The sequence below is a fragment of the Mirounga leonina genome, unplaced genomic scaffold (assembly GCF_011800145.1).
Source record: "Mirounga leonina isolate KUSES-001 unplaced genomic scaffold, KU_Mleo_1.0 Mir_125, whole genome shotgun sequence".
Lineage (NCBI taxonomy): Eukaryota > Metazoa > Chordata > Mammalia > Carnivora > Phocidae > Mirounga > Mirounga leonina.
Window position 1 is genome coordinate 51,473,311 of NW_023270305.1, and position 10,342 is coordinate 51,483,652.

Below are 10,342 nucleotides of genomic sequence, written 5' to 3' on the forward strand. Positions count from 1 at the left end.
GCCCGGCGCGCCAATCAAGCCCGGCACCACCCCTCACGTCACCGCCCAGCGGGGCCCGCAGCCGGCGCCCCAAGTTTGGGGAAGGCCGAGCTCCCGCCTGTCTGCCAGCTGGCGCCCAAGATTCGCCCAGGCTGGTGCTCCTCCTAGCTTCCAGAGACCCTCCGGGGCCCAGGTCCACACGTGGAAAGTAAAGGGCTAAACTGGGGGGAAGGGGCCCCCAGGAAGTAGACCCCCTCGGAAGCACAGGACAGTTCGACCATATTCCAACCCGGGTCTAACCTAAATCTCTCCAACAGCAGGTCGCCCCTCTTGCGGGGCGCCTAATGTTGGGGGACTAAGCACATAGCCTGGGTAGGACTCCAGCGACCTTTTCTGGCCAGAACCAGTTTGTGACTGGGCCTAGACCGGACCACGGCCGACGTTCCCGTGTTTGGGTGCGTGCGCCCCTGCAAAACCCGGAGTTCCACTGGGGAAGGGGGAACCAGGGCCACCGTGGGACTTGACCGTTGCTCTCTGCCCACCCATTACTTGTCGCCACCTCTTAGATCCCCAAATACCGCCCTAGAGCCCAAGGCCTAAATGATGCCCTACTTGGCACTGCCCCCCGATCTCCAAATTTATGGAGCCGCCCAGGAACTGGTGAGGGAGAAGTTTTAGCTCTCCTCCTTGCGGTGTCTTGCAGAGAATTTCCTGGAGGTTCCACGCGCGTCTTGGAAGCCATAAAGGCAAGGTGTCCCGACGCTGCGCCTCCAACCCGCGCCGCCGCCCAAAGGGGCAGGGTGGACACCTAGGAGCAGCCTAAATGGCTGAACTCTGACACACCTTCGGCTCCCCACTGTTGGGTGAGGACACCCCCCGGCCGAAACACCTGGAACCACAGACGCACCCTCAGCCCAGCGCCCCCTCTGGCTCGCCAGAGCACTGCCTTCTAAGGTGAGTCCCAGCCCAACTTTGGGGGCCCCAGGTAAGCCTAGCGCAACCGGATGGGGAGGTTGCGCAGGTCTGAAAGGCCCGGAGCGGCCAGCTTGTCACGCGCGTGCTCCGTGGGGAGGCAAGCCTGGCCCGAGGCCCATCAGAAAGCACCTCCCTCGCTTGGTCCTCACCTCTTAAGGAAAAAAGAGATCCCCTTTACACAACCAGAGCGAGCAATTAAGAACACTCCACCCTCAAATATTTGCATTTTTCAGAAGGCTTTCTGAGGCGGAATTAGCCGAAGGGGAAGGAAATGCAAATGGAGGAATTTCAGGCACCTAGGAGCTCAGCCCTATCGAGTGTGGGCCCCTTACTCTTATCCAAGCTCCGAGCAAAAGACCACTTTGCTGCTGGACGCACTGAGCCACGTGGGTGCACGCTAGAAACAGGAATTCAGAGTCAGATCTGGGAAAGTTTTGATTTTCAGCCTTCCGACCTTTTTGCTTTTATGTTGATCACGTGATTCTCCTAAGACTGAAACATAAAAGTCAAAGAAACAAGTTGGATTTGGTCTATTCCTAGAAAAACACAAAGGATGCACACCGACTGCTAACCATGGTTATCCCAAGTGTGGGACTGGAGTGTGGGAAGGAGGGAGATGAATTTTATACCCTTATACTGACTCTGCATTTTGTATTTTTCCAGTTATATTAACTGTCAATTTAGAAAGCTAATAAAACATTTTTAAAGAAATACAGAAATTAGAAATTCTTCAAGAACTCTAGAGAAAGTATAAATTAATAAACAAAGCCTATGCTTTCATTCTGCATCAAAATAATTATTCCTGAGTCCATGTTCCTTGGTTTAAATAAAGGTATCTCTAGGCTGCTGTTCTGATTAAATGCTGTGGTGGGACAAGACTGACTTCTGAAGATTTTTCTGTGCCGTCAGACTGACATACTGTTTTCTATGCGCGTGTGTCTTCCCTTTAAATGGGCACCCAGTAGCCACAGACATACTTTTAGGGACTGCCTGCCAAGGAGTTTTTAGTAAAGGAACTGCTACAGTGTAAGTTGGGATCCAACAAGGAAATTAAGCTTGTGTCCTTTGTAGCTGCCCAGGCCCTGAAATTTAAAAATAAGGGCATTCTCTCCATCCTGCCATTAATTAATGCAGCTGGGAGTGTATCTATAACAGTTAACACTGTACCTTTGGGGGAATTACTCAACGCTAAGTTCTGCACCCACTTGGCTGTAGTCTTTACTCTTGCGTTGGGGCCTGGGTCCATCATCAGTAGGTAAAGATGTATTATTTATTTATTTAACAAATATGTGGTGACACTGGAGTGGTGAACATGACAGACAAACTCTTCCCTCTTGGAGCTCACAGTTTCACTGGGAGAGACAGCTTCACAATTCAATGCACTGTCAATTATATAATGACAATTGCGGAAGTACAAGGTGGTGGGACCATTTGGGGGAGTCCAAGAGGATGTGACATTTGAGTTGAGCTCTGAAGGGTGAGCAGGATTTACTCAGGCAAAAAGGAAAGTGGAACGGAGTTCCTGGCTGGTTTATACTACAAGGCGATGTGGTTGAGGGAGAAGTTGGAGAGGTAGGCAGGGGCTATGTTTTGTAGGACCTAGAATACCATTTTCAGTAAGATCACTCTGACCAAATGTGAAGAATAGGGAAGAGGGAGAAAGGGGGTTGAGGGATAGTTAGGAGGCTGTTGCCAAAATATAAATGAAAGGGTTGGGGTGCCCAGCTGGCTCAGTCGTTAAGCATCTGCCTTCGGCTTAGGTCATGATCCCAGGGTCCTGGGATTGAGCCCTGCATTGGGCTCCTTGCTCAGCGGGGAGCCTGCTTCTCCCTCCCCCACTCCCCTTATTTGTATTCCCTCTCTTGCTGTCTCTCTCTCTTTCAAATAAATAAATAAAATCTTAAAAAAATAGGGCTTTTTATCTAAGTGGTAAAGCAAACAGAGAGAAGAATACCAACAGGACTTGGTGATTGCTTAACTAGGGAGGAATTAAGGAAAACTCCCAGTTCCCTGCTTCTTCAACCAGATGGACAGTGGTGCCATTTTATCAGTTGGGGGACCCTCAGGGAAGAGAACTGAGAAAATCTTCCCAAGGTTCACATTTGGTCAAGGTGGGTCTGAGGTGCCTGTGAGGTGCCCAAGTGGAAATGTTGAGTAGGTCATTGGTCGTATGGTCCAGGTCTCTGAAGAGGGGCTGAAACTGAAGTAGTAAGTAGAGGTGGTAATAAAGCCAGGAGAATAAGGTGGTCCCCTCGGAGAGTATAGAGCTCGACTGGAAGAGGGCCTAGGACTTACCTAAAGGCTGAACAGAGGCAGACTATCTGCAGATGAAGCAGAGGAGCTGCCAGAGGGGCAGGAAGAAAACTAGGAGCTTGGGGAGGGAGGGATTTCCCAGGGAAAGAACATGTTATAAGGAGGCAGTAGTCAACAGCACTCAAAATGGCTGAGAGACCCTAGGGAGATGAGCACTAAATAACATCCCCTGAATTGACTGACCTTAGTGTCATTGGGAGTTTCACAGAGCAGTGACTGGTATAGTGAAGGGCAAAGAGATAGACTGGAGTGGATTGAGGAGTGAGTGAGCGGTGAAGAAATGAAGAACGGTACTTCATGCAGACAGAAAGGTTTGAAGGGTCAGAGAGAGAAACAGCTGGAGAGGAATGTTCTATCAGCATTGGGTTTAGGATAGAGTAACTTGAGTGTGTTTAAATGCAGATGGGGAGGATCCTATAGAGAAGAGGAAGATGAAGGTATAGCAGTGAGAGGACAATGGACAATAAAGGTTCCTGTGACCATGGGAGAGGACCAGAACCAGAGTATGGGTGGAAAGTCTAACCTCATGCAGGAGGCTACCTCCTCTATTATAACAGGAGTGAGGAAGTTGGAGGAGGACTGAATCAGGCAGGTTTGGTGTGGGACATTGAATCCTTCCACAGGATGATTTTCTCTTGCTCTGTGACATACAGGAGGCTGGGGGTGGGGCAGGGAGAGCTGACAGATTTGAAGAGAGTGGAGAAGGTGTGACAGAGTCCTTGCAGAAAGTGGGAAGGTTGAGGGGTGCCTGGGTGGCTCGGTCGTTAAGCGTCTGCCTTCAGCTCAAGTCATGATCCCAGGGTCCTGGGATTGAGCCCCACATCAGGCTCCCTGCTCAGCAAGAAGCCTGCTTCTCCCTCTCCCACTCCCCCTGCTTGTGTTCCCTCTCTCGCTGTGTCTCTCTCTGTCAAATAAATAAAATCTTTAAAAAAAAAAAAAAGGAAATGGGAAGGTTGAAATGGCAGTATGGCAACCCACTTGAGTTTGGTGGTGTGAACTTATAAGGTACCCTTTGGCCCTCCTATGTGATTTCCTCCAGGAGGGCTCAGGTGTCTGCTCTGGTGCAGACTCAGGTGAGGGAATTCCTAGGGTAGAGGAGCAAATTCCTTTTGCTAAGGAATTGAGAACCTTGGCAAAAGTGAGGTTGACATGATGAATGATAAGAGAGAAAGGAATCAATGCGCTGGAGGTATCAAGTGTTTAGTCATTTTGGAAGAAGAGGGGGTTGCTGACTTGGGTCAGCAATCTGGATGCTTAGGTTAGTGGTTCAGGAGGTGGAGAGATTTAATGACAAAGCCAGGATATGATAGGGGAGAGTAGAAGAGAAAGTCACTGGAGAATATGAGGCCAAGGGAATGAGAGGCAGGGTATTGGATAGGTCACCTGTGTGGGCAGTGAAGCCACCCAGGAAGATATGGGCAGGAATTGAAGTCAAGGTCATGGTATGAAGGTCACGGAGCTGGGAGCTGAAGTCTTAAGAAAGTGAGGAAGAGGGAATGACAAGGAGGTCAGAAGATGGGAACCACCAGAAAGGAAGAGGGATATGGCTAGGCAGAGGTCTCCTCAAGAGTGGAAGAACAAGAGTGTTTGTAAGAGGTGGAGGAGAAATGATGAGAGAGAGAGTACTAACCCCACCTCTGGGCCCTGGGAGACACAGAGATGAAAAAATGAGCACCTTCATCTCCTAGAGCTTCAGGGAAGCAAAGAAGGTGGGGATTTCATTCTGAGTAGAGCTTAAGGATAGATGGATGGATGGATGGATGGATGGATGGATGGATGGATGGATGGATGGATGGAGCAACCTTCAATTCAGTTTGCTTGTTGAAGTCTGCAGTCCCAGAGGATTACATAAAAAGATTTGGAGGGTGGGAGTGAGTAGGGGTGGGAGTGAGTAGATGTGGGAGGTCAGATGCTGAGAAAAGCAGAGGATTGTGCCTGATGGTGGATAGAGGATCCATGATCCATGAGAATGATCATGGAAAGAGAAATGAGTGGTCTCAGTGAAGCCTGACCTGGTAGCTCTGTAAAGCAGGGCCACATCCCCCTCACTTGTTTCACCCCAAGATTTCCATCAGGGAAAGGCATGTGAGTCACACCTCCCTTCTCCTTACCCCTCTTCTACACTAGGGACTTCGCTGTCAACACATGAGCTCCTATGGGACTCTTGGCCACGAGTCAGGAATCCCAGGCTTATCTCCCCTCTGCTACTCACTTTGTCTCTTCCTCAGGCAGGTTGTTGACCTCTTCCGTCTCAGTTTCATTGTATGTAGATGCTAAAACACACACACTTCTCAGGACAACTATAAGGAGTAGAGAAGATAACTTAAGTAAAAGCACTTTCTAGGGGCACCTGGTGGCTCAGTTGGTGGAGTATGTGACTCCTGATCTTAGGGTCGTGAGCTTGAGCCCCATGTTGGGTGTAGAGATTAGTTTAAAAAAAAAAAGGCACTTTCTAAACTATAAATCACTGCAGGAATGTGAGTGATTTCCCTTGTCCAGAACGCCCTCACATACATCCATATGTCTCCCAGGAGCCCTCCCAAAAAGATCGCGAGTCTTTGCTCTAAAAGAAGCTGTAATCTCGCCCAGAGACAGGACAAACACACCCAAAACAATTAGAGAGGAATGCACAGCTGTGTCTGATTAAGTGCTAAATTGTAAGGTGCAGAAAGTAAGAGCTCTGAGATGAGAAAAGAGAACAATTAGCCAGACTTGGGAAAGTCTGGGAGGCTTCCTGGAGAAGGTGGGGTGAAAGGCACCCAGACTGCTCACTGAAGCTGAGAAGACTATTGGCAAGTGCCTGTTCCTTTGTGGCTACAAAGACTGTCAATGGGACAGACAGTCTGACATGGGTCCACAAAAAGCTTCTAGGTCACAGATGCTCTTTTGGCACCCCTGCTGCCCAACCTGTTGTCACCCCGATGGCCGTGCACCTTCTCAATCATAGTCTGGTGCTCCCGCCAGGTGGTTGGGCAGCCTGGGCTACATGGCTAATCTCCTGGGCTTTGCCCTGGGCCTCTCATGTTTGGGTCACCTGTGTGCCTGGTGAAGAAACAGAGGTTGATCTTCAGCAAGTTTCCTGGACCGTCTTTGGTGCCAGCACACGTGCAGTATTTTTGCCCGGCCAGACTGCAGGTTGTGGAAGAAGCAATCCCAGCTGCCCCTCTTGCTGCCATTTGTACCCAGCCAGCCTAGGGGACCTGCATGTCCACCGAACCAAAGCCTGCACCAGCTCCCACACCTGCCTCCTTTGCTCTTGCCTCTGCTTCATTGTCCAGGAGCACCCATCAGCCCACCATTCGGATACCACCCCACGGAGCTGCCACCCTAGAGCCCAAGAGCTGCAAGCCCAGAGCTCCCTTCGGCCTCCTTGGTTGTACTGGAGCCACGGGAGCCAGCCAACTCCTGCAGCCCACTGGATGTGGTTCAGAACGATGGCCTTCTTCCTCGGCAGCTTGCCCCATGGCCTGGTTGTTCCCTCCTCCTTCCCCACAGACCTGGGAAAGTTCCCATCATGCTTCAGGGGCAAGCGGACACAGGCAGCTGCAGTGGCAGCAGAAATCCCTAAATCTTGTATATGCTGTGGACTTAGGTTGCTCCAGAAGGACAGCAGTGTTTTGCGAGTCTGTTAATCAGTCCCAGTTGGAGCCATAAAAACCACAGTCACCTCTGTCAATGGCTAAAATATTAATTACTGATGCGAAGTGTGGAATCTGGGCACTGGAATTCTTGGAACTCCAGTCCAAATCCCTTGGAACTTGAAAATGAGAAAAAGGAGGTCCGAAAAGTAGATCTCGGAAGGCCAAACACCTGATACTAGAGATAATCTCTTGAATGTTGGTCAATTAAGTCACAGGTTAAAAATCAGCTGGCTTCTAAAGCAGGCCCTTTATCCCAAGATTACTTTGACTTTGCAACAGCAGAAAGACATAAAACCTCATTATCAGATGCAGATACCAGAAACCAATGTTATGATTCCCAGGGGATTTGCTCCATCTCCCACAGAATCCTGAGGCTAGAAGAACTCAGAATTCCCAGGTGAGTAAAGTCCAGCCTGTGTATGACGTTGTGATGGTGTATAAGGTCAGTAATTTGAAGGGGCACCAACAGCCCTCTCTACTAGGGTCGTGATATTGTTTGGGGAATGGAACTCTCATTAAAGAGAAGTGCAAAATCATACTTGTAATGACTATCAAACTGCAAAATTACATTCAAGAGGAGAGGCCCATAATTGCAGCATCAAGCATGAGACAGTGCCATTAATACGATTATCAGGGCATAAGCCTATTAGAGAACCTAATGCCTCTTTGCTGGCATCATCCTGCCAGCTACCCCAGGTCTGGAAACCATCTCAGTTGTAAACAGAACTGTTACAAAACAGGGACTTGCAAGGGGCATAACAAAGATCTGCTGACCTTTACCAAAGGTCAAAGCTGCCTGGCTAAGGAGAACAGAGAACATTTCTGAAAAAGGAAGACTTATCTGCCAACTCCAGTTGGCTCTTATTGAGAAAATAAGTATGCTAAGCTCCAAGTCCTCCCCAGTTGTGCAGCCATCCAGGTGTGGGTATAACGGTGAGGCATGTGCCACCTCAGATGGATACAGGAGCCTAAGTCTTGGCTGCTGGTGGTGAAAAATCATGGTATGGAAATCTACAAACCCAAGTTCAAATCCCACTCTGTGTGTCCTCATGGGTATAGTAAAATCTATCTCGAAGAGTTCCCAAGAAGGGGAAGGTCATGCATGACCAAGTGCCTATAGATTCCTGGTGCTTAATAAGTTTGTTTCATCTTTGGCTTTGACAGTAGAACCAAGTCCTCATCAGGATGAAGTACAGGTGGTATCTTGGCATAGAATCCTAGGGATTATCAACATTTGTTCTGGGAGTCCACAAGAGGAATTGCTACTCTCTCTTTATTCCAAAGTGTTTGGATATCATTAATCATCATCACCATTGAGGACAGGAAGATCAATTGGCTGTACCTGGGAGGAGCCACCTGATTGGTCTTTTAGGACCCATGACTGATGAAACTCACTTGGTAAGATGTGTCATAGCAAAACCATTGCCAGGAGGGGCAGGGCCTTTCCCTTAAGCAGAGAGAAATCAGAGAACAAGGGACCCCACAGATGGTTCTAGTTACTTTCACTGTAAGCATCTTTGCTGTAGTCATCTTTGCTGTGAGCATTTTTGTCAAATAACTAAGTAGCAATAAGGCAATTTTGCCATTAAAGATTAAAAAGTAGGGGTACTTGGCTGGCTCATTTGGCAGGGCATGCGACTCTTGATCTCAGTGTTGTAAGTTGGAGCCCCATGTTGGGTGTATAGATTACTTAAAAAAATAAAATCAGGAGCACCTGGGTGGCTCAGTCAGTTAAGTGGCTGACTCCTGGTTTCAGCTCAGGTCATGATCTCGGGGTCGTGGAATGGAGCCCTGCATGGGGCTCAGTGCTCAGCGGGGAGTCTGCTTGTCCCTCTCCCTCTCTGCCCCTCTCCTCTCTCTCTCTCTCTCTCTCTCAAATAAATAAAATATTTTTTAAAATCTTAAAAAAAAAAGAAGTAATTGGTTGACAGTTTGGTTTCATTAACTGGCTGACAGTTTGGTTTCATTTCTCAAGGCAGTCCTCACATTTGTATATGATGTAAATCTTAGCTCTCATAATCGTCTATATGGTGGCATAGAGTTTTGAACCCACATTTCCCTAGAATTCTGGAACATCTATCAATGGACAAGTGACAATATGCCAAGAACAAACAGCAGTATAAAAGGCTTTCCCAACACAATATCCCAGTTACAGATATGCATCCTAGTTTTTGGAATCTGATGCCTCTCTTAATGAAGGAAGAAATTTTAGCAAAAAAAGAAAAAGCATGATGCCAAACAGGGAAACAAATCAACAAGAAAAAAATAAAAGTATATACTCTGAATGAAAGACTTTGAAGACAACTACTTAGGTACAATCTACAAAATAAAATCAGTTATTGGTGCAGTATTACCATGAATCAACATTATACATTTTGAAGGTATTCAAGTATTTCATATTTTGCAATAAAGTCTTTTAAATCTATTCATTTTCCAAGTTTCATTATGTTCTTTTTAATGAATGTCCCTCTTTTATTTTTTGCCATTTTATCTTTTATGTCAAAATTGTCTTACAGCCAATAACTCATATGGAGGAAATGCTTGAGGCAAAGATGCTTAAGGCAAAAAACCAGCACGCCCATGGATAGTCTTAAAAGGGAAGCAGGATACAAGTAACAAGGTGGATAAATCTCCAAACATGTTGAGTGAAAGAAGCCATACACAAAAGAATATACATGAAGTACAAGAACAGGTAAAAACTAACCTGTAGTGATAGAAATCAGAACACCAGTTGCCCCAAGGATAAGAAGAGAATTAAATGAAAAGAGGTGTAAGGGAACTTTCTGAGATGAGAGAAATGTTTCATCTGTTGATTGGAATGATGGCTAAGTGGGAGCACACCACTGTCAAAATTTACCACACTGTACACTTTTTTTTTAAGATTTTATTTATTTATTTGAGAGAGAGAGTGAGAGAGAGAGCACAAGAGGGGGGAGCGGGAGAGGGAGAAGCAGGCTCCTTGCTGAGCAGGGAGCCCGATGTGGGACTCGATCCCGGGACTCCAGGATCATGACCTGAGCCAAAGGCAGATGCTTAACCAACTAAGCCACCCAGGCGCCCCTCAAAAACATTTCTACTGGCAGGTTTTACTCTAGCTCATACTGCCAATTATCAGCCAAAGGAATTCTATACACTGTATACTTTGAATTTGTGCATTTTACTGTTTATAAATTAGACCTCAACTAGCAAAAAAAAAAAAAAAGGCAACAGTGTGTAGATAGAGGGAAGTACAGGCAAGTGGGAGAAAGAAGGGGCTCCCACCCACTACCATGCTGGGCAGTTTCTTCGGTGCCAAACTGAGACAGCTACAAACTGACATTTCAAAATCCACTGCAGATAGGAGAGGATGCATTTTTCTAAAAATTAGTATCCTCTTCTGAGCCACACATTAGGTTTAAGCCCTTGTTCCTCTGCAAATTGAAATCCTTTTCATT